This window comes from Sminthopsis crassicaudata, chromosome 1 (genome assembly GCF_048593235.1).
Source record: "Sminthopsis crassicaudata isolate SCR6 chromosome 1, ASM4859323v1, whole genome shotgun sequence".
Lineage (NCBI taxonomy): Eukaryota > Metazoa > Chordata > Mammalia > Dasyuromorphia > Dasyuridae > Sminthopsis > Sminthopsis crassicaudata.
This window is the reverse complement of record NC_133617.1, coordinates 639769221-639790482: the sequence shown is the minus strand read 5'-3', so window position 1 is coordinate 639790482 and position 21262 is coordinate 639769221. Positions and strand designations below refer to the sequence as shown.

Below are 21262 nucleotides of genomic sequence, written 5' to 3'. Positions count from 1 at the left end.
GTTTTCCTCAGTTTCCTCATCTGTAAAATGAGTTAAAGAAGGAATGGCAAATGGTTCCAGTATCTCTCCTAAGAATTGCTTAAATGGGGCCATGAAGAGTTGTATACAATTAATCATAGCTAATTGACTAAACAACAAAAATGTGATTTGCACAGTGTCTGACTCATCCTAGGTCCTCTATAAATGCATATTCCTTTCATGTCTTTCATAATTTTTTTGGTTGATTGGCTAATTGAAATAGCAGGTGTTCAAATTCCTATGTTACAAAGCTATTGGATGAAATTTTAGATAAGTGGTGCATCTAAAGATTGGTTTCTGGAAGTTACTGAAATTTCCTCAAATGTTTCAAGGAACATAAATCTAGGGACAGAGAAATGGTAGTTTTAAATAATGATTTATTTCTTTTGAGAAAATATTCCACTATTTTAATGGCATAGTTTCAGTCCCAGGAGTCTATTTCTGAATAGAAATCTTGTGTGACTTGTTTCATGGATCTTAAGTTCCTCCTTTGTAGAATCAGGGAGCTTTGGACTTAGTGATGTCCAGGCTCTCTTTTTGTGTTCTAAACCCTCTATTTGCTATTGAAGAAAGCAAATAAGAATGAATGTTGCCTGTCAGGCTATACTTTCACACTTCAAAAGCCCAAAATTTTCTAAGTGCAAAATGAGCTTAGTTACTACTTCACCAGTTTCCTGTGTGTTCCCTGCCTCTGCTAATGCAATGGAGAGTAGGTCTGAATGTGAAGATAGTGGCCCACTTATTTACTGAGGTTTATTTAAAACTTTTGGCTGGAGAATCAGTGAAGAAAAGGTGCAATGGAGTAAAATACCACTAGAGGGCAGTGTGGACCTGTTTCCTCTGTTTTTGAAGCTCCAGTTTGAAACAATCCAAAACAAACAGGTGAGGAGAAGGGAAAGAAGTCTTAAAAACAAGAAAAATAGAAAATTGTACTGCAGAGTCATTTTGATGGAAGACAGAATAACAAAATTAAATTTCTAGCGGAAGGACTTGGATTAATCACTGAGGGGATAGTGGGATAAGGCTCATGACTCTTGAGAGTTCATAGAATTAGGGATACTGATTTAATAAATTAAATAATTCTTAGGTTGTCATTCCTGGAAATTTTGAAGGGCTAGAAGGCCAGCATCAAGCAAAATCAGGGCTTAAAGAAATATGTTCAGCACTTTCCTTTTCAAGCAAAGGTGACAAACATGAGGCTTACAGGCTGTTGTAGCAATGATCCAAAGTGAGGCCTCAATAGGATTAAGTGTAATTGGAAAATATTTGTAAAAATAAGTGAAAGTTCAATAGAACATACATAATGTAATATGTAACCATCCTAATCCATGTGAGAACCCAAGATATAGTTTAGCAGTGTCTATTTCTATTTGATTTTGACACCACTGTTTTAGTACACTTTCTGAACCACAGCACCTATTGTCCTCTAAATCATTTCATCCCTAGATGAAGAAAAAAAATATTTTAAGGATCACTTACCTTCTGATAGAAAGGGCAAAGATTCAATGTGCAGATTGAGACATTTTTGTTGTTATTGAGTGTTTGGGAGAGGGTGGTAATGGCCAGTGTGAGAATTTGTTTTGCTCTGCTATATATGTTTGTAGCCAGATATTTTGTTTCTCTTGCTTTCACAATGAAGGAATAAGTTGGAGGGAAAAGAAAGAACAGATCTTCATTTAAATAAATGAAAAATTTGAAAAGTAGTGGAAATTATTACCACACCATATATAGAGTATTATTTTTAGTTCATATTGTGGGAAAGATATAGGCAAGCTGGATTGCATCCATAGTGGAGTAAGAGAACAGAGAAAGAACCAGTGGTTTTATGGTCATCATGTAGTACTTAGGGAAACCTTCAGTTGTGCCTTCTGTACCAGATTTTGTTACCCTTTGGGTCTTTATGTTCTCAAAATCATAGATAACAAGTCATCTTTACTATTTAGCTAAACATAGTTAATCCGAAATCAAAGTACAATACAAAGTTCAAAGTACTGTATTTGATGAAGTGATATAATAAGAAAGATAACAATAGATTATCTTTCCCATAAACCTGGAGTTTATAATCCTACAAATGTTTGCACCATCAGTAGGAAAAATAAATGCATTTAAAAACTATTCACTGAGGGAGCAAATATTCGGGAATATTTAGACATTGTGTTTGAATATGTCTCAGACACTATAGGATTTTTAATATCTTCCAATGAAGTTGTTTTTTTGCTTCTGCTGTTGCCATTGCCATGCTGACTATATTGTTTGGGCACAGTTTTTTTTTTCCTGAGTACATAATTACAGAGCAATTTTATGATAATAGTTCCTTGCCTTATCTGTTGCACTCAGTTGAGCTACCTTTCCTGCATCAAAAAAGGAGAGACTCTGCTTTCTTTCACTTAACCAATACCCATATATTTAAACTTCAGTTCATTTAGTAATAAATATGATTTTCACATATCCAGTCATCAGACTAAGGAAAAAAAACATACAAAACAAACAAAAAAACATACAGACAAAACAAACAGCAAAAATTAAGTTACTTTTTTTCACCATAAAAATGGTCTGTGAAAAACCAACAAATAAAAAGGGTCTGTGAGTTTCCCAAGTCTTAGCCTTTAGAGACCAAATTCTTTTTGGAATGTAAAACAGCCAATGAGATGGATATAAAATGATCACTTCATCCATTATCAAAATTGTTTCTTATCTCTCTCACAATCAGTATCTCTATCCTAAGCCTCTATCTGATTTAATTTCTATTTAATTAATTAATGATTTAATTAACTGTTGAATTTCTGATAACAAATCTAGCTTTAAGTTGTTTTAGTGTTTTTCTTTCAATAAACCACAAGGGATACATGTCTGAAACCTTTTTAAAATTCATGTTAATTCAACTTTTTTATTCAGTCTGCAAGATACTTTGGATCTTTCAGACAAATACTTCTGATAGGAAGAATAAGAAAAAATAAACTGAAAAGCATACCTAGGTATCATCTTTCACCTTAGTTATGAATTTTTTCATTATACATATGTGTGTGTGTATCATCAATAAACTTCCTAGGTTTTGAGCTGACCTAAATGAGGATTGGTCACCCGAACTGGTGATATGAAACTTGGAGAAGATTGAAAGGGATGTGATACTTGTTTTCAAACTTTTGAAGGGCCTCCACTTGAAAGAATTAGACTTGATCTCTTTGATCCTGAGAACATAACTAATATCAATAGGTGGAAGCTGTGGTGAAGAAAATATATACTTTACTTAGGGAAAGAACTAACTCCATGACTCAGATCTATTCTGATGAAGTTAGGGTTTCTGGTGGTCAGGGAGTTAAATGAAGTTAGTGGCACTTTCCGGGTTCAGGGAACCAAATGAAGAGATTGGGATCCCCTAAATTCCCATAGGATTACTCCCAGGGTAGGAAGTTGTGGGAACTCCCTTCTGGCAGCACAGAGGTCCTTTGTAAAGACATTTTGGAACCCAAAAAGCTAGACTGATAAAGTAAGTTTATTATTGGCATTGGGAAGTCAGCTTTGTTATGCATGGAAACAAAGACTGAATTCCTTGGTGGCTTGGTAAAGTTTCTACTGGAGGAGTCCTGGCAGATAGATAGAGAATTTCTAGCAGAGAAATCCTGACAGAGAAGTATAAAGTCTTGTTAAGGAAATAGGTGAGGAAGATAAAGAGAGGGTAATAATGAATGAGAATATTATTTCAGCCTACAGAGGTAGCTGCTACCCCAGGGAGAGAGATTCCTTGGCATGATAAGTCCTCTGCAAGGACTGAGCTCCAAGTTGACTCATTTTATGTATAAGCTGGGGTTTGCTCTTGATGGGGGCTGGTCAGCAGCTTGAGCTGTAATTAGAATGGAGAATCTTAGAATTGAATGAGTGTCTTTAAGTTTATCTTTAATACAATGAGAAGCTTAATCAGTAGTGAGTGTTATCAATGGTGGTGGTGCCTTCCTAAGTTTCCCTCCAGTGGGAGTCCTTTACAGAGGCAGGATTCAAAGAGAATCTCTCCATGAGGGAGCTTCTCAAGTGCTTTACCTCATGGCTCATCCCCAAAGTCAGAGAGAGAGAAAGAGAAAGAGTTTTGGAGTTCCCCTCTTCAGTTCAAAACTTTTAAAAGGGGCTTCTTTGGAATATGATGAATTGCTCTCATGGAGGTACAATCTATTTATCCAATTGTTGTGGAAGATATGCCATGAATTTCTCTTTCTGATAGACTAGACAAGAGGAAAACAGAGGTCTATACTGACTTAGAGAACTTTGTGAAACATTGGAAGTTTAAATATTTAATGACTGAAATTGCTAGGCTTCTTTATAGCATTTACATTATGAAAGGAGAGGAGAATGTTTAATACAAAGACAATAATAAAAAAAAAAAAACTAATGTTAAAATACCAACCAAAGAAATATATTTTGGGGCAATCAAAACAATCACAGCAAAATTATTTGATTTTGTTTTACCCTCTTTCCCTTATACCTATCCTTCTATTAAAAGGACAAATGAGCATTTTTGTCATGTTTCCTGTGCATAGCAACTCTGCAACATACATTTCTTAAACATCAGTATTCTCCATCAGTTTTCTTTAAGTTGAGGAATATAAAGTATGGCAAGCATGAAACTAATGGAATTGCATTATTAAATTCAATTTCCTACTGAGATTCCTTTTTTGTTGTAGTAGGAGAGGAACTTTGAAAATTCTATATTTCATTTTCTGCTCTGGCTGCAGTTGGTTTTGGTGTTTAAAATTTTGTTTTGATTTACAAACTTCAAGGCTAATATTTAGAAATTAGTTTCCTAAATTAACACATCAACTACTAAAAACCAAATAGGTTTGGATTTTTGGACAGTAATAAGAAATAGCATTTTATAAGGAACCCTTCAGAGGAGATAAAATATATATGGTCCTACTGACTTATACAGGTGCCGTATTAATCATTCAGGTGTAAATCATTGAGTTGAATAGTTTATGCACTGTTCCTTTGTGGTGAGCATTTTGATGAATGAACATCTAATGTGACAGGAAAAGATAACATAATGAATATCTTATTATGCTTGAAGGAACTTTAAAAAAATGACTGACATGATATTTTGTTCCAGGTGGGAATAAAAGTCAACCACTTCCTGGCCCTTGATATTCTAGTTAAGAGTGTCTGACTGACAGCATGTTGGCACCAGCAGCGTGAGAACCCATCAGCCTCAGCTCCAGGTGAGTGCCATGAAACAGAGTTGGCTCTGCTAACTTGAAGGCAAAATTGATGTGTCTTACTGATTTGCATCTGCACACATAAAATTCAACATTCATAATGTAAATTTTCACTTTCGTTGAACTTTGTGCTTAGGGGAAAAACTGGACAGTATTGCATATTTAATTTTTTAAACTATAATCCTTTCTTAATAATGATGATTCCTGCCTCCCTCAACTTGTGAGAGGAAAGAGAAGAGTTGTTCAGTGAGGAAAGAAGAGCCACTAGATGGTGCAGTGGATAGAGCACCCAGAGTCAAGAGAAACTGATTTCAAATTTGATCTCAGAGGTTTGACACTTACTAGTTGTCTAACTCTGGGCATGTCAATAAACCCTGACTGCCTTGAAAAAAAAAAAAAAAGGAATATATTTCCTCCTCAACTGATTATAAAATGTTTGAGAGACAAATACAATATAATTTAATAGCATCAAAGATTGAGAATAGGGAGAGATCTCAGAGGTCATTGAGTCCAACCAACTCATTTTGCAAATGAGACAGCTGAGACAAATAAGTTGCCTAAGAATTTAAGTAACTTGCTCAGGTCATTTAATTAGTAAATGTCCACAGTGGGATTTGAAGATAGCTCTTCCTAAATCTAACCCCTGCAGCTGATATACTCTATGATTTAATACATTTTATCAACTTTCTCTTGGTATTTGATGGGATAACAATTCCAGTAGTCAATCCAGTTGTCAGACCCATCTAAAGTTTGGGATGTCCTGAAGGAGAAAAAAAAAAAGTTAAGATTTGCAAAGCCAATTGGTTCAAATAGGCAGAAATTTAGTAAGCTAATTACCCTTACCACTGTTCTTTGAATTTAAAAGACATAAAGGTTTTGCATATAGTTTCAGAACAGAGATGAACATATCTATTTGTTAAAGAGATAGGGTCTCTCTTAAATTCAGCACTGCAATCAATCCACATAATGAGAACAAATGCATTTTGTTTGTGGGTTATTTAGAATATCATTTTAGAAACTAAATGTATTTGGCACTTGTGATATTTATTGTTCTGGAACCAGAGACCTGATTTAAACATTCAATTTTTAATCAGAAAACCTAAACTGGAACTGTGGATTTCCAACTTACTCCTTTGTATCATGGAACAAGTCACTTAATTTCAGTTATCTTTGGTTTCCTCATTTGTAAAACAAGGGAATGTAGATTAAAAATATTTATTAAGATTTAAAACTTAAGACAACTAGGGTCTGTTTTTGATAACAAAAACCATGAACAGATCAAAAAGATTTCATAAGTCAGAGTTAAACAATGAGGCTTTAATTTTCATAGAAAAATAATTTATTTTTGGAAAAATAAATTAAAAAAAAATCTCTAAAATCTTCATGTCAGATGTAATAGAATAATGAATTTGAAGTCTGCAAGCTTGGATTCAAATCCTGACTTTGACTTTTTATTTATGTATGACTTTGGGCTGTCACCACCTTTTTTAGTCTCAATTTTCCTCATTGGTCAATTTTTTGATTGGATTAGATCACCTTTGATATTTCTTTAAGCTTTAAATCTGGGATTCTATGACACATTAAATTGTCAATAAAGTAGATGTAAGAAACAAAAAATACTTGTTTGAAGACTGGAATCACTAAAGTGGAGATTATGCAGTGGTAAGGTAGGTTAGCAAATGTGAATTTCACCTCTGGCACATAGTAGCAATTTAACCAAGGCTAAATTATTTAAAATCTCTTACCATATTGTTGTTTTCATCTATAAATGATATAGGAACTTATATCACAGGGTTGTAATGATCAAATAAGATAATTTGACACACATACACATTCTTTACTCCCTTTGGAGTCTTGTAATTTTATAATCCCTTCTATTAACTTCAGTAAACTGAGTGAAAAGAGATATTTTTGTCAACTGTGAATCTACTATATCTTAATTTTTCAAGAAAATACTTTTTCTTTTCAATTATCTTTTTTTGTAAAAACAGATATTTTTTTTGTACATGGGGTAGTAGTAAGGATTCCATGGATTCCGTGATTTGCTTAAAAATGATTAAAAATTATGATTTTAAGAAATATGTGATATTTCAAAAGACATCTAGCTGCCCTTTCATTCTCTTAATGAGACAGCTTAGTACTTTAGAACTTTAGTGTTTTACCATAGGAGCACTTAGGTAATTGGTAACTTGAAACAAGACTAGAATTCAGATTTCATTCTTCACCAAACCCCATTTCAGACTACAAGGAATTATATAAATTCTTGACTAAAAACTTGTGAAGACACAAGTTTAGTTCTAGTTAATTTGAATTTTACTCTATGTTTATGAGATGATGATAACAATTCCTGATTTATTTTGTATGCTGGTTGTCATCCTTCATTCTCAAAAAAGACCAAAATGACATCACTAAGTACAGAGATGAGTATAGTGTATAGTATATTTTGTATATACTATATAAATATATATGTATATATATTTTGTACTATGGTTGATCAGATCAATATGATCTCATAATGGTCTGCCAGAGCTTGAACACAAATAGTCCATATGAACATTTGGGGTGGCTTCTCTAGCTTTTCTCAATTTTTTTCTGAGCTAAATCAAATCTGCTTTGCTTATATAGGGGCTCATACAGCACCTTTTCTGATGAGGACATGCTACACTGGGCAATCCTATGCCAATGTCTCCTATGTCAAGGAATCTATTCTAAAATTCTTTTCTTTTCTTTTTTTTTTAATGCTAAGGCAATTGGGGTTCAGTGACTTGCCTAGGGTCACCCACCTAGGAAGTGTTAAGTGTCTGAGGCCAGATTTGAACTCCTGACTTCAGGGCTGGTACTCTATCCACTGCACCACCTAGCTGCCCCGATTCTAAAATTCTTAAGAGAGACTTTAAGAGTATCCTTCTATCACTTTTTCTGACCACCTTGTGAGCCCTTGCCCAGTGGGATTCTCCATAATTTTTTTTTTTTTTTTTGGCAAGGGTACATTTGTCATTTGGATAATGTGGCCAACCCAATGAAGTTGTGCTTTCTAAAATATACTTGAAATGCTTGGTAATTTAGTTCTAGAAAAGACCTCAATATTTGCTATCTTAACCTGCCAGGTGATCTTCAGAATCTTCCTAAAACATTTCAAATGGAAGTGATTATTCAGTGATTATTCAGTAATCCCCTAACTACAATGAGTTTATTTTGTAACAATGTAATTTAGTTACAGAACTTGTACCATTGGGCCATAGCACATTATTTTAATTTTCATCTACAATATTAACAAACAAGAAAATTACCTTAGCTATTTATCCTACAAACACAAGTAAAATTATTAAACAGAAGATTATTCACAACATATTGATAAGATCTGTCTTATTCTTCTATTTTAATGAACTATGCATTCTCTTCTGGTGTCCAATGATGAATGTATTCTCTTTCTATCTCTGATTCTGCCCCTTTCTTTTCATTCCTTCAGTCTAATAAAGACCCAAGTTCATACTTCAGAGAGTTGTGATATCCAGGGATGTCTGTGCTGAATCCAACTCATACTGCCTTGTTAATGCTAAATGTTATATTTCCATTGTGAACACTTACACCTTGGAAATTGACAAATGAGAAAGGAAATGGCCTAATGTATTATTTGTTGATTTCCAGACTTAAGAAAATAGTGAAGAAAATGTTAACAATGAGGATTAGATTTTCAAATGTGTCATATGTATATATATATTTTTTTTTCTGGAAAGTTTATTGTGAAACATTTACCACCATATTCTTGGATGCCACAAATATGGATGTTTCCTCCACTGATATTAATCACAACACCTCTTCTTTTTTGTATCAAGTATAAACTGTTATGACCAAAAATAAACCAACAATCACTTTGCGACCTATTTTCATTGAGAATTACTTAGGCACTTCTAGGTTGATCCTCAGATGACCAAAGTATGGTTCATCACTAAATCCATACTGAATCCAACTTGATAGGATCTGCTGGAGTTTGTAATCATCTAGTAGAGATTTTAGTATAGATTTTAGAACCCTTGCTATATGAGACATCAAAGAAAATCAATTTTGTAAAAGGGACACAATTAGTTAACTGCTGAACAAGGTCTCCTTCTTTAGTTCACACATAATGATTCCCTAACCAGCTTTGAAAATCACACACAAAAAAAATCCTGCAGTCCTTTAGTTCTAAAATGGCTTTAAGAAATCTACTCAGATTATATTAGATAATTTGGAGAGGAAAAATGTTATATTTGGCCTTAAAATGCATCAAATTGAAATGCTTATTTTGATTATTTCTTTTGCAAGAATTCCAAAGATGAAAAAATCATGTTATGAGAAGAATAGTATTTCTCTTTTCAAAGTAAGATAGAAATATCCTGGGAAGGAGAGAAAGAATATTTTTTCCATATATATCTTGTAAATCCAGTAAGGTTTTAACTTCCATGATCCCGAATCTGAAAAGTAGAAAAATTATTAGACAACTCTGTATAATTTTGGGGTTGTTGTTGCTTGTTTGGGGTATAAATCAATCATCCTCAGATAAAGGAAAAAAAACAACAATAGTTTAGAGATTATTTACCTACTTTTGAGATAATTAAATTTTATATGCAAACACTAAATATCACTTTTGTGTATAATTTTCAACATCATTTTTGGAATTATAAATGTGCCTTGTATAGGCAGCATGGTAATATTAATATGACTATGAAATAATCCAGAGTATTTGAGTATAAAGAAGAAAGTAAAATAAATAGTTTTCCTCATCATTCTTTAGATGGTACATTCTACCATTGTATATTCCTAATTTGATCCTTATACAAACGTAAGATCATATCCTATAATATAATTAATGGTGAGTTAATGGTTTGGCAAACTTGGAATAAGAGATACACTCAAGACAAGTGTCAATTTTTGTTCAATGATAAGGGGGAAAATACCTTATCTAAACTGGGGGCTCACAGCTTCATGAGTTTTATTTATAATAGATGTTAATTGGGTGTCTAAAATAGTAACAGAAAAAGATAGCATGAACCCATAGGATCACTGCTCTGGACTTAAAAAAAAAAAAAAGAACCATAACAATATAGATGAGGAAATTAGATGGATAAGTAAAGTATATCTACTGATCACTGCATTGGAATCAGGTAGACATGAGTTTAAATATGGTCTAAATATTTGCTTTCTAGCTGATTGATCTTTGGCAAATCACTTAACCTGTATTTGCCTCAGTTTTCTCATATGTAAAATGGGGATAATCATATCTACCTCTCAGAATTGTTGTAAGGATTATTTAGTAATTAGTATTGTTCTTGTTTGAGAGGTCTCTATTGACATCTAGAGATTCTACCTATACTTTTATATGTTATAAAGTAATTTATTATTAAATTACCATTTATTTTGTGCTTATTAAAAATATTGACATTTGAGATCTTTTATTTGTATTGAAGAAGTATGAATGAGGTGTTTTGCTTTACTATTGTTTTTAAAAAGTATTTTTGTTTGCTTATGACCTGAGTGACATGGGTAAACCATCTAAATTTTGTGGGTTTCATTTGCCTCATCCATAAAATAAAGGCATTGTGCCAAATGATCTCTAATATCTAAATCCTATTAGCTTATGTACTGTGAATACCCATCTCTCTTCAAAATCATGAAATGGACAAAATCTTTCTTTTTATTTGATTTTTTGAGGAAAACAGCATTATGTGACTTGTTCATAGTCACTAACTATTAAGTGTCTGAGATCACTGTCGAACTCAGGTCCTCCTGTGGTGCTCTATCCATGGTGCCACCTAACTGTTCTAAAACTTTTTATTTAAAAAAATGATTTTCAGGAAGGATTGGGTTTACTAATTTACACTAAGGCATAAGTAAATAATAAGGCTTAAGCATAATAAAATATGGGACAAAAATTAAGAACTAAAGGAATAAGATGAGTTTTATACTTTTGTTCATTATCTCTCTTTTTTCTCTACCAATGCAAAGCACAACCTTTCTTATCCCTCTCTATATGTTTTTTGATCATGAGACTTTTAACCATTGCAGCCTCTGAAATTAATAATAAACCACTGTAATTGTGGAAATTGATATATAACCAAAGTATTTTTGGAGGAGTGGGGGGCACACCAGAAGAATTTTTTCAACATGACCCACAAGTTTACCAACTACCCAATATAGATTCAGAATAACCTTGTCATTAATTAAGCCATTGCATATTTTTTCTTTAGAAACAGAAATAAAAAAAATGTTTGTTGCTCCAAAATTGAAACATTTTCAAGTACAGGATTGTTAACTGCTAGGAAATGCTACAATCGACTTTTTTTTTTCTTCACATGACATTATTGGACTTGACAAATAAATTACAAGCTGCAAATTTTGTATTGTTCTCTGGATGAGAAGAATGAATCATTTTAAACCTTTAGAAATTCAAGTTATTGGCAGTACATGATTATCAGACTGGACATGCCTGAATATAATCACTCCAGAAAGTTGAACTTGACCTATTATAAAGTGTAAGCAAGAGAGGAGGCAATGAATAGATACTGAAGACAATGACAGCAGGCTGTGGTTATAACTGCCCTTCAGGAATATCAGTTTGGTAGCCTTGTGGTTTATGGACCACTGGGAAAAAAAACTAGGGGGAAAGGAAATCAGTTAGGAAACTATGCAAATGGTCTAAACAAGAGGTGAGAAGGGGTTCAATTAGGATGATGGCTGAATGGATGAGAGAAGTGGATAACAGGGAGGCATGTTAGTTACAGCGATTTAGTTGGCAAATGGAAATAGTTTTTAAAAAGGAGAAGAAGGAAAGTAGAAAGAATAAGGAGTTGATGACTCCAAGGTTGAGAATATGAGTGATTAGAAAAAAAAAATGATGATGATCTCAATGAAAATGGGAAAATTATTGGGGAGGAGGGAAGATAATGAGAGGGAAAGATGATAAATATTATTTTGAACATGTTGAGTTTGAGGTACTATGGGATATACAATAGCAATAGTTATCAGTTGTACAAGGCTGGATCTCAGAAGAGAAATGAAGGGTAGAAATGTAGAAGGGGAAGGAAACAGGGCGTTAAATGTTTATTGTGTGCTGAGCACTATGCTAAATATTTTACAGATATTATTTCATTGATCTTCATAACAATTCTATGAAGTAGGTGGTAATCTTGTTCCCATTTTACAGTTAAAGGAATTAAAGCAAACAGATTAATTGACTTATTCAGAGGAACATAGCTAGTAAATGTCTGAGGCTAGATTTGAACTTAGTACTTTATCTACTTTGGCACTGTAAAATAAATAATCAAACTAATGAGAACTAAGAAATTTACCAATAGATTGAGAAAAGTAGAAGAGAAACACAACCAGTACGCAGGTTACTTCAACATTTAACCTAAAATCAGCCCTGTATATTGACATGAATAAAAAGCTATAAAATTTGCTAAATTCATTCCTTCTTGGGAAAATAACTGAAGACTCATTCCTGCCCTTAAGACTTTTATACGGTCAGCGTTTCACTTATAAATATTATACCTAAGCAGGGATTTTTCAATGATCTTATTCACTTTGCAAGTTTGGGGTACATGTCTGCCCTCCAGTGGATATTATAATGCTTTGAAACATACCATTTGAAATATACATCTTCTGATCAGTCTCCCAAAAGCAATGTTGTTTGTAAGAGGACACTAGAATCCAGATCCTACATACTCTTAAGGTTTAATGAATGGAGCATGCCAGTCTTTACCTTTCTTTCTCATCACAGTCCATCAAATCAAAGACTGAATCACAAATCAGTGGACCTCCAAATCTGTACCCATGCTTAATCACTCATACTAACTTACTATCACAACAGATAACTCTGATTCCCTCTTATCCTCACTACTGTTCTGTCAATCATATTGACTTATGTTGTTCTCACTCTCACATGGTAATATTATAATCCAAACATCTCCAAAGTCAGTCATCAGTGTCAATGTGCCTTAATGTTTTTATTCACCTAAGAAATGTCTCTCATAGTAAAAGACATCATCAGTACCCCCTACCTTATAGATACATTTCTGAACTCTGCTGTTATTCTGTAACTCTGACAAATTGAAAGATTAAGCTACAGGGGTTTTCATGAAGCTTTGCATATTAAAAAAAAACAAAAACAAAAACAAACACAAAACAAAACAAAGTAAAAAATGTAATGCAGTTTAAATCCAGGTTTGAAAGATGGCAGGTTTACATTTTAATACTTTATACTTTTCAGACTTTTTTTCAATTTTGATCACTTTTGCTACCTACTTTATTTTTATATCTTTTTGAGAAGTTAAAACTTAAAACTTCTCTATCATGCTAAGAAGAAATTGGATACAGATCTTTTAGTAGCATTTCATTTCCATTGAAAATAATGAGGAATATAAAAATTAACTATTCCTAATTTAACTAGGAATAGATTTAAAAAGTTTCCATATCTTTGCTGAGCAAAGACTTCCTTTCTAACTGTGGGCTATTAAGCACTATATTATTTGTAATCTCTTCAGGATATCATCTTGGTTTTATATAGTTTCCTAAGTAAGGCATTAAAATATTCTACAAAATACCTTTGGTTCCCCAAACTAATTTTAATCCACATGTAATCTATGGTTACACTGTTTTTATAAGACTACAAGTATATGTGACAATATCTAGGATTACTTAATTTCAGATCAATTTCAAAAGTAAGGAGATTTTGGATCCATTCCTAACACTCTCCACAAATCTTTTTGTCTTATAGCAATAATTTTGTGACAATTTTCCTATCAAAGAACAATTAGATGGTAACTCAGTTGCTAATCTATTCAATTTAATATTCACAGATAGTTACAAATATAAGCAAATCATGTATCTGGTTATTTTCATCAAATATACAAAAATAAATAAGTAAAAAAGAATGGCCTGTGGAGGGCCTTGCTATCAGCAAGGTGGGGAAACTTAAATTTTGCCATTTTTGCAAGAGGGAACTAGGCACAACTGAAAAATAATTAAACAGCAACAAATGAAATGGCATAGTAGATGTTTGCTCAAATTTTACTTTCCTTAGACCTACCTTCCCTTTACATAACACCACATTATTAGCATCAATCCAGAAGCAACTAATAGTTATAGTAGATCACTGGGTTTGGAATCAAGAAGTTCTGAATTGAAGTTTGACCTCAGATACTTCCTCCCAGTGTGACTGTAGACAAGTCACTTACTTCTGTTTGTTATAGTTTCCTTACTTGTAAAATGAAAGAAATGGCAAACCACTCCAATATCATTGTCTAAAGAAAAAAAAAAGAAGAACAAGAAGAAGAAGAAGAAGAAGAAGAAGAAGAAGAAGAAGAAGAAGAAGAAGAAAAGAAGAAGAAGAAGAAGAAGAAAAGAAGAAGAAGAAGAAGAAGAAGAAGAAGAAGAAGAAGAAGAAGAAGAAGAAGAAGAAGAAGAAGAAGAAGAAGAAGAAGAAGAAGAAGAAGAAGAAGAAGAAGAAGAAGAAGAAGAAGAAGAAGAAGAAGTAAAAAACAACCTCCTTCCCCATCATGGGATCAGAAAGAGTTAGGCACAACTGAACAACAATATACAGCAATAAGTGCCAGGAATTGTGCTAATTTTTTTTTGTTGTTGTTGTTCCAGAAGTAACCTATTTTATTTTATTTTTTTTAAATTTATAATTGTTTATTTAATTTTAATTTTATTTTATAATTATAACTTTTTTTTGACAGTACATATGCATGGGTAATTTTTTACAACATTATCCCTTGCACTTACTTCTGTTCAGATTTTTTCCCTTCTTCCCCCAACCCCCTCCCCCAGATGGCAGGCAGTCTTATACATGTTAAATATATTACAATATATTCTAGATACAAATTATGTGTGTAGAACCGAATTTCTTGTTGCACAGGAAGAATTGGATTCAGAAGCTAAAAATAACAGTTTACACTCATTTCCCAGTGTTCCTTTTCTGGATGTAGCTGATTCTGTCCATCATTGATCAATTGGAATTGGATTAGCTCTTCTCTATGTTGAAGATATCCACTTCCATCAGAATACATCCTCGTACAGTATCATTGTTGAAGTGTATAATGATCTTCTAGTTCTACTCGTTTCACTCAGCATCAGTTGATGTAAGTCTCTCCAAGCCTCTTTGTATTTCTCCTGTTGGTCATTTCTTACAGAACAATAATATTCCATAACATTCATATACCATAATTTACCCAACCATTCTCCAATTGATGGACATCCATTCATCTTCCAGCTTCTAGCCACTATGAAAAGGGCTGCCACAAACATTTTGGCACATACAGGTCCCTTTCCCTTCTTTAGTATTTCCTTGGGATATAAGCCCAGTAGTAGTATGGCTGGGTCAAAGGGTATGCACATTTTGATAACTTTTTGGGCATAATTCCAGATTGCTCTCCAGAATAGTTGGATTCTTTCACAACTCCACCAACAATGCATCAGTGTCCCAGTTTTCCCACAGCCCCTCCAACATTCATTGTTATTTGTTCCTGTCATCTTAGCCAATCTGACAGGTGTGTAATGATATCTCAGAGTTGTCTTAATTTGCATTTCTCTGATCAATAGTGATTTGGAAGAATTGTGCTAATTGATAGGAGTCAAATACAAAGTGAGAAAAAAAAATAGCCCCTGCCCTCAAGAAGCTTATATTCTATCTAATTAGAAAGAAAACACTTAAAAAGAAACTGAAAAGAACTGGCAGAAGAAAGTACCTGGCCTAGGAGCAGATGGAAAAGTTCAGAGGGGTACAGACTGGAAGTAAATGAAGAGATGGCTGTCCAGGCAACCTAAATGAAGGTTTGAGGAAGCTCCCTCTATTCTCTAATCCAAAAAAAGTCCACTTAACCTCTCTGTTTCCTCTATTACAAAATTTTGATTATAATACCACCTATATCTCAGAGTTATTATAAGGATCAAATATAAGGAGATATTTTTAAAGCTTTGCCATACTTCCTAGCTCATAGTCAGTGCCTAATAAATGCCTATTTACTTTCTTTCTCTCCAAATAACCTAGGCTGAAAAAAATATAGCAACAAAGGCATTAATGTATTAGAAAATTATAATAATAAAAATAGCTATATTCCTATAACACTATATAGTTTACAAAGCCCTATGTTGTAAAGTGCTAGAACTGAGCAAATGCACTTGGATAATGGAGCACGTGAGACTAATTGCCAATTGGATAATTCTCTATTAACATGTCTGAAGGATGACCCTCCCCAACTATTCTGTGCTGGCTCCATTGGTGGGACAAAGAAGGGGAAGTGACTTATGTGGGTGGACAGACTTTTGATTAGCCTGACTCCGGCTGATTTCTGGGAAGACAAGAGTTCCAGCACTATCTTGTTAAGTGGGTTTTATTGATTGTATTTTATAGTATGAAGAAAATACAGATGGTCATTGAGCTTCTTCTTGTGACCACATAGAGAGTAAATGAGAGAGCCTGGACTTGAACCCACCAGGTCTCCTGATACCAAATCAATTAATTCTTAAATATGAGTAATACCTTCAGAAGGGTATTTCAAAAATAAATATTAATTCATTAGCACAGTGTAATAGTTATAGACACAGGGTTGGATGGAACAACAATATAAGTCATATCATCTTTTGTCAATGGATTCAAATGACCTTCGAAGAGTGAGACTGAAAACTTTGAGCATCTTTGCCTCATTTAAATCTAATTCATACTCAAGTCAAGACATCATGATGCTATTGGTCCTCTTCCAAAGAAAGAAGTACAATACGGATAGTGGAAAAATCAAGGAGGGTGGACCTAAGGTGTAACATGTCTTAGAGTTCAATCTTTCCCTACTTTACAGTCTTGTCTAAAATAGTCCTCATGCTTTTGAGCTGTATGCATATGTATGTATACATAGTATATATGCATATAGTAAGAAATACTTGTGCTACAATGAGAAACATCCTGAATTTTCAATCAGATGGCTTAAATTTGAATCCAAGTTCTACCTGTATGAATTTAGGAAAGTCACTTAAATTTTCTGAGTCTTAATTTTTTCATCTGTAAATATAAGAATTTGGAGTACATAGCTTCTAACATTTGTTATAACTCTAAGTCTATGACTTAATAACTTAATAACTTAAGGGGAAAGATTGATTATATTATAGCAGAATTTTATAATATTAAATTTTCATCAGAATAAGTGAACAATCAATTGAGTGGAGTTGGAAAAACCTTTTGTTCCCATATTATTTGTGATCAGAGAATTTGACTGCTGTGATTGATCATGCATATTTTATTTTGTAAAGATTGTCTCATCACTTTCTTTCTCTGAAGAAATAAAGTAAAAACCAGGCAATAATTATCTATGTAAATTTTATGTTAATAATTTGTTTATTCCACAATGACAAAAATTAATCTAGTTTGATTCACCACATGTAACAAATTTTATTATGTCTTTTCTTCTATAAACAACTGTGTGCCTGTTAGGGACAAAAATGAAATATTTTAGAAATGAGACATAATGAAAATGTATTGTTCATCAAATCTCTGAAGTTTAGATATGTTTTGCTCTTTTATTTTTCTGCAGTTGTGTTATTTGTTCACTCCTAATGATAGATGAAAATCTTATTCATCCAATCATCCTCAAAAAATTTGCTTTGTAGCTTACTGCCAAAAATGCATGCTTCTTTCCCCCCTAAATATGCTAAATTTTGAATACAAGATTTTATTGTATCTGAATATCATCTAATTCTATGTTATATTGAAATACTAGATTTAACTCATGGTGCATAGAATTTGAATTACTACAGTGTGTGGACACACATGTACATACACACATAGAAATAACTTTTTGTTTCAAACTTATACAGTATATTGGAGATAAAAATTCAGTAATAGTAATATTCTAAAAGTCCCCAAGAAAGAAAAGGTTCCTCCCAAAAAAATAAGCTGTCTACATCCCTAGAATCCTAACATCACCGTTCTCTGTCTATGTTTATATTGTAATCCTTTCTGTTGTTGTGCAGTGAGTTGTTGTGAGGGAGAGAGAAATTCTGTATATACTAGCTACTCTATTATAAATACTAAATTTTATGCATTATTTGTTGTATCTTTCTGAATTTATTGTTGAATTCTTAATATTAAAAGTGAAGGAGTGGAACAATTTATATTATTCTAAGTAACTTAAAAATAATTGTGGTTTTGTTTTATTAACCTCTTCCCAACTCCTGTGAATAAATGATATTAATGAAAGAAAAAAAAATAAAAGCAAAAAAAAAAAACATACAAAAAATTTCTTTGAATATTTATACTCAAATTTCTAGATACCTTGCATCATGGGGTACAGAAAGAATTGCCTAAATCACCACATGAATGCTAGGAATTTTTTAACTTCTAAAAATAAAAACTGTGTCCTAGAGATTGGAAAAGAAATCATGAAAAGTGACTATCATATATTTTAAAAGAAGAATAATAGCTCAGTATTCTTCTATCAGGCTTATACCCCAAGGATATAAATGATAAGAAGAGCAACATCATATACAACAAAATATTGATAACAGTACTTACTGTGTTACCAAAGAATTAAAAACAGGTGTCCATCCACTGGGGAAAAGTTAGCATAAGCTATGTATGCATAGAATGTAATGTAATATTGCTGTGCAATAAGAATCCATGAACATAATGAATTCAGAGAGCATAGAAAGATTTATACAATTATACAATTAAGAAAATAATACATAATATTAAGCCAATGTATGAATGAATAAATGAACAACAACAACAAAACAATCAAAATTTTGAATGTTGGGAAATTACAAAGAATCAGTATGGACCCAAAGAGGTGACATGAGAAGATACCCCATCGCACTTCTTTACAGAGATGAAAAATAATCAAATTATAATTATAATTTTATATTTTATAGTATAATTTATGTTATAATTATATATTATACAATATAATAATCAAATTATACATTGTATAAGTTTTTCATATTTCATCTATGTGTTGATTAGTTTTACTGATTTTTCTGCTTCTTCCACTTTTTTCTTTAAAAAATCTATTTTTATATTAGATAACTCTCTGTAATGGAGGAGGGAGGAGAAAGAATATCAGAAGAAATTCTGTTATTGAAAAAAAACAAAATATATCAAAATTATTTTTAAAAACTTACAGATTTTTAAACTTGTCTTTAAACTTGTTGAATCTCTGTAAAATATTATTGCAAAATCTATTTGAAAATATTTTGAGGATACATAGTTTAAGAAAATATTTCAATTTCTCAGGAAATACATAATCTTGATCATTTACATATCCCCCTTCCAAGAGCACAAATCACAATTTACCTACCCTTCTCATCTTGTGATGTTTATATGCATGTCTTTTATGTACATGTAGTTATTCCCATTAGATTAAACTCCTAGAGGGCACAGCCTATGTTTTTGTTTGTTGGTTGGTTTCTGTAACGTGCTCTCCTAGCAGTTACAATTACTAGTCTGTCCTAGACCCACCAGAGTACCTTTGACCACTGTCCTTTGCAGTGTGAACTCTACCCGGCTTGCATCCTCTGAGGCCTTCAAAGGTCTCTGGTCACAATCTCTTGAATCTATAGCTTAATAACCAGTAGCATGCTCAAGAACAGCCACGTGTAATCTTAAAAGCCTTTATTATACCCACTCACATAATGCCCTGACTGATGCCCTGACTTGTTGGTTCCCGAGTGAACATCTGGTCAGAAGACCCACGTGTTCACTACCAAAATCCTTACCTCTTTTGGCTACCCATCTTGGCTTGGCCACCTAGGCTAGAGAGCAAGGGTGAAGAACGCCAGGTTAAAAAGAGAGCGACTGCTGCCTGCAGTGGGCTTACATAGGACCTGTGAGGTCACACACACAGCCAATCAGCGAGAGAGTGACCCATTACGAAGCTATCTCAATATGGCCAGGATCCCGCCCAAGGGCAGTCCTAATATCCACAGAAATTACTTCAGGACCACTCAATCTCCCAATTTGCTGTGGCACTGCCCATTTAAAGGCCCCTTACAGGTTTCTGTTTTTAATTTTCCTCTGTATTACAATAACTGGTATATAGTAATCAATTAATAAATGATTGTTGATTAATTGGCAATCATTTGATTTATCAAGCCAAATCAATCAAACACATTCATATCTAATATATTTAATAAATTAATATTAATTAATAAATTAATATATTATTCCCACACTATGGTGTGGGAAACAAAGCAAAAGACACAAAATAACTAAAATAAAGAAGGCTTAGTTAATTTGAACTTTTCCTTTAAACAGCTTTGAAGTGTCAAGAAGTCATAACTTTTTGAGTGGTCGGATAATGTGGGGATTGGACTAGCTATGGATTGAATATGACCCTTCTTGTTCTAAACTGACCTTTCTTTGATTGTGGTAAACTAGGAGTTTCGTGACAACTTTTTTTTTCTTAGATTTAAAAGTACTAATAAAAATAAAGTACTATTCATTTTCATTTCAATAGAAATCTTCTGTCATTTTCACCATTTTGATATCTCATATACTAAATATCTACAGAGATAGTTCTATACAATTATTGTTTTTTTCTTGTGTCCTAATTCTTATCAATCACACTCTATCCCACATGAAGTCTGTCATATTGAACTCTCAAGTCCCTTCCCTTCTATTTTGACTAATTCTTTTTCATCTATTTGATGGATCCTTTACCCTTATTCCTACTCCTCAAAACTGTATGTTCACCAGGGTTTTGTCCTTATACTTCTCTATAAGAATTCTTAATCTTTTTTGTTTGTTTGCTCATAGGCCCCTTTGGCATTCGTTGATGTCTGTGGACCCATTTTGAGAATAATGTTTCCATATATAAAAAAATAAAATGAATACTAAGTGAAGTAATGGCAAATGAAAATAAAGATATAAATTTCTCCCATCCAAGTTCATTGACTTGAAATTTATCTATGAACCTCTTGAGGACTAGGGGATCTGCATTAAAGAATTGCTACTATGTATTCTTCAGTTGTCACCTTCATAAGGTGCCAACCAAATCTGTTCTTCTTTCTCTTTCCTT

General features: G+C 32.9%; 1 protein-coding gene across 1 annotated transcript in view; it reads left to right on the top strand.

Moving 5' to 3' along the window:
- PTPRD (protein tyrosine phosphatase receptor type D) overlaps positions 1-21262 on the top strand; it is a 2806204-nt gene that overhangs the window by 839719 nt on the left and 1945223 nt on the right. The window contains 1 exon segment of the mRNA XM_074282898.1: positions 5114-5222. The gene's annotated coding sequence lies outside the window, so the exon portion shown is untranslated.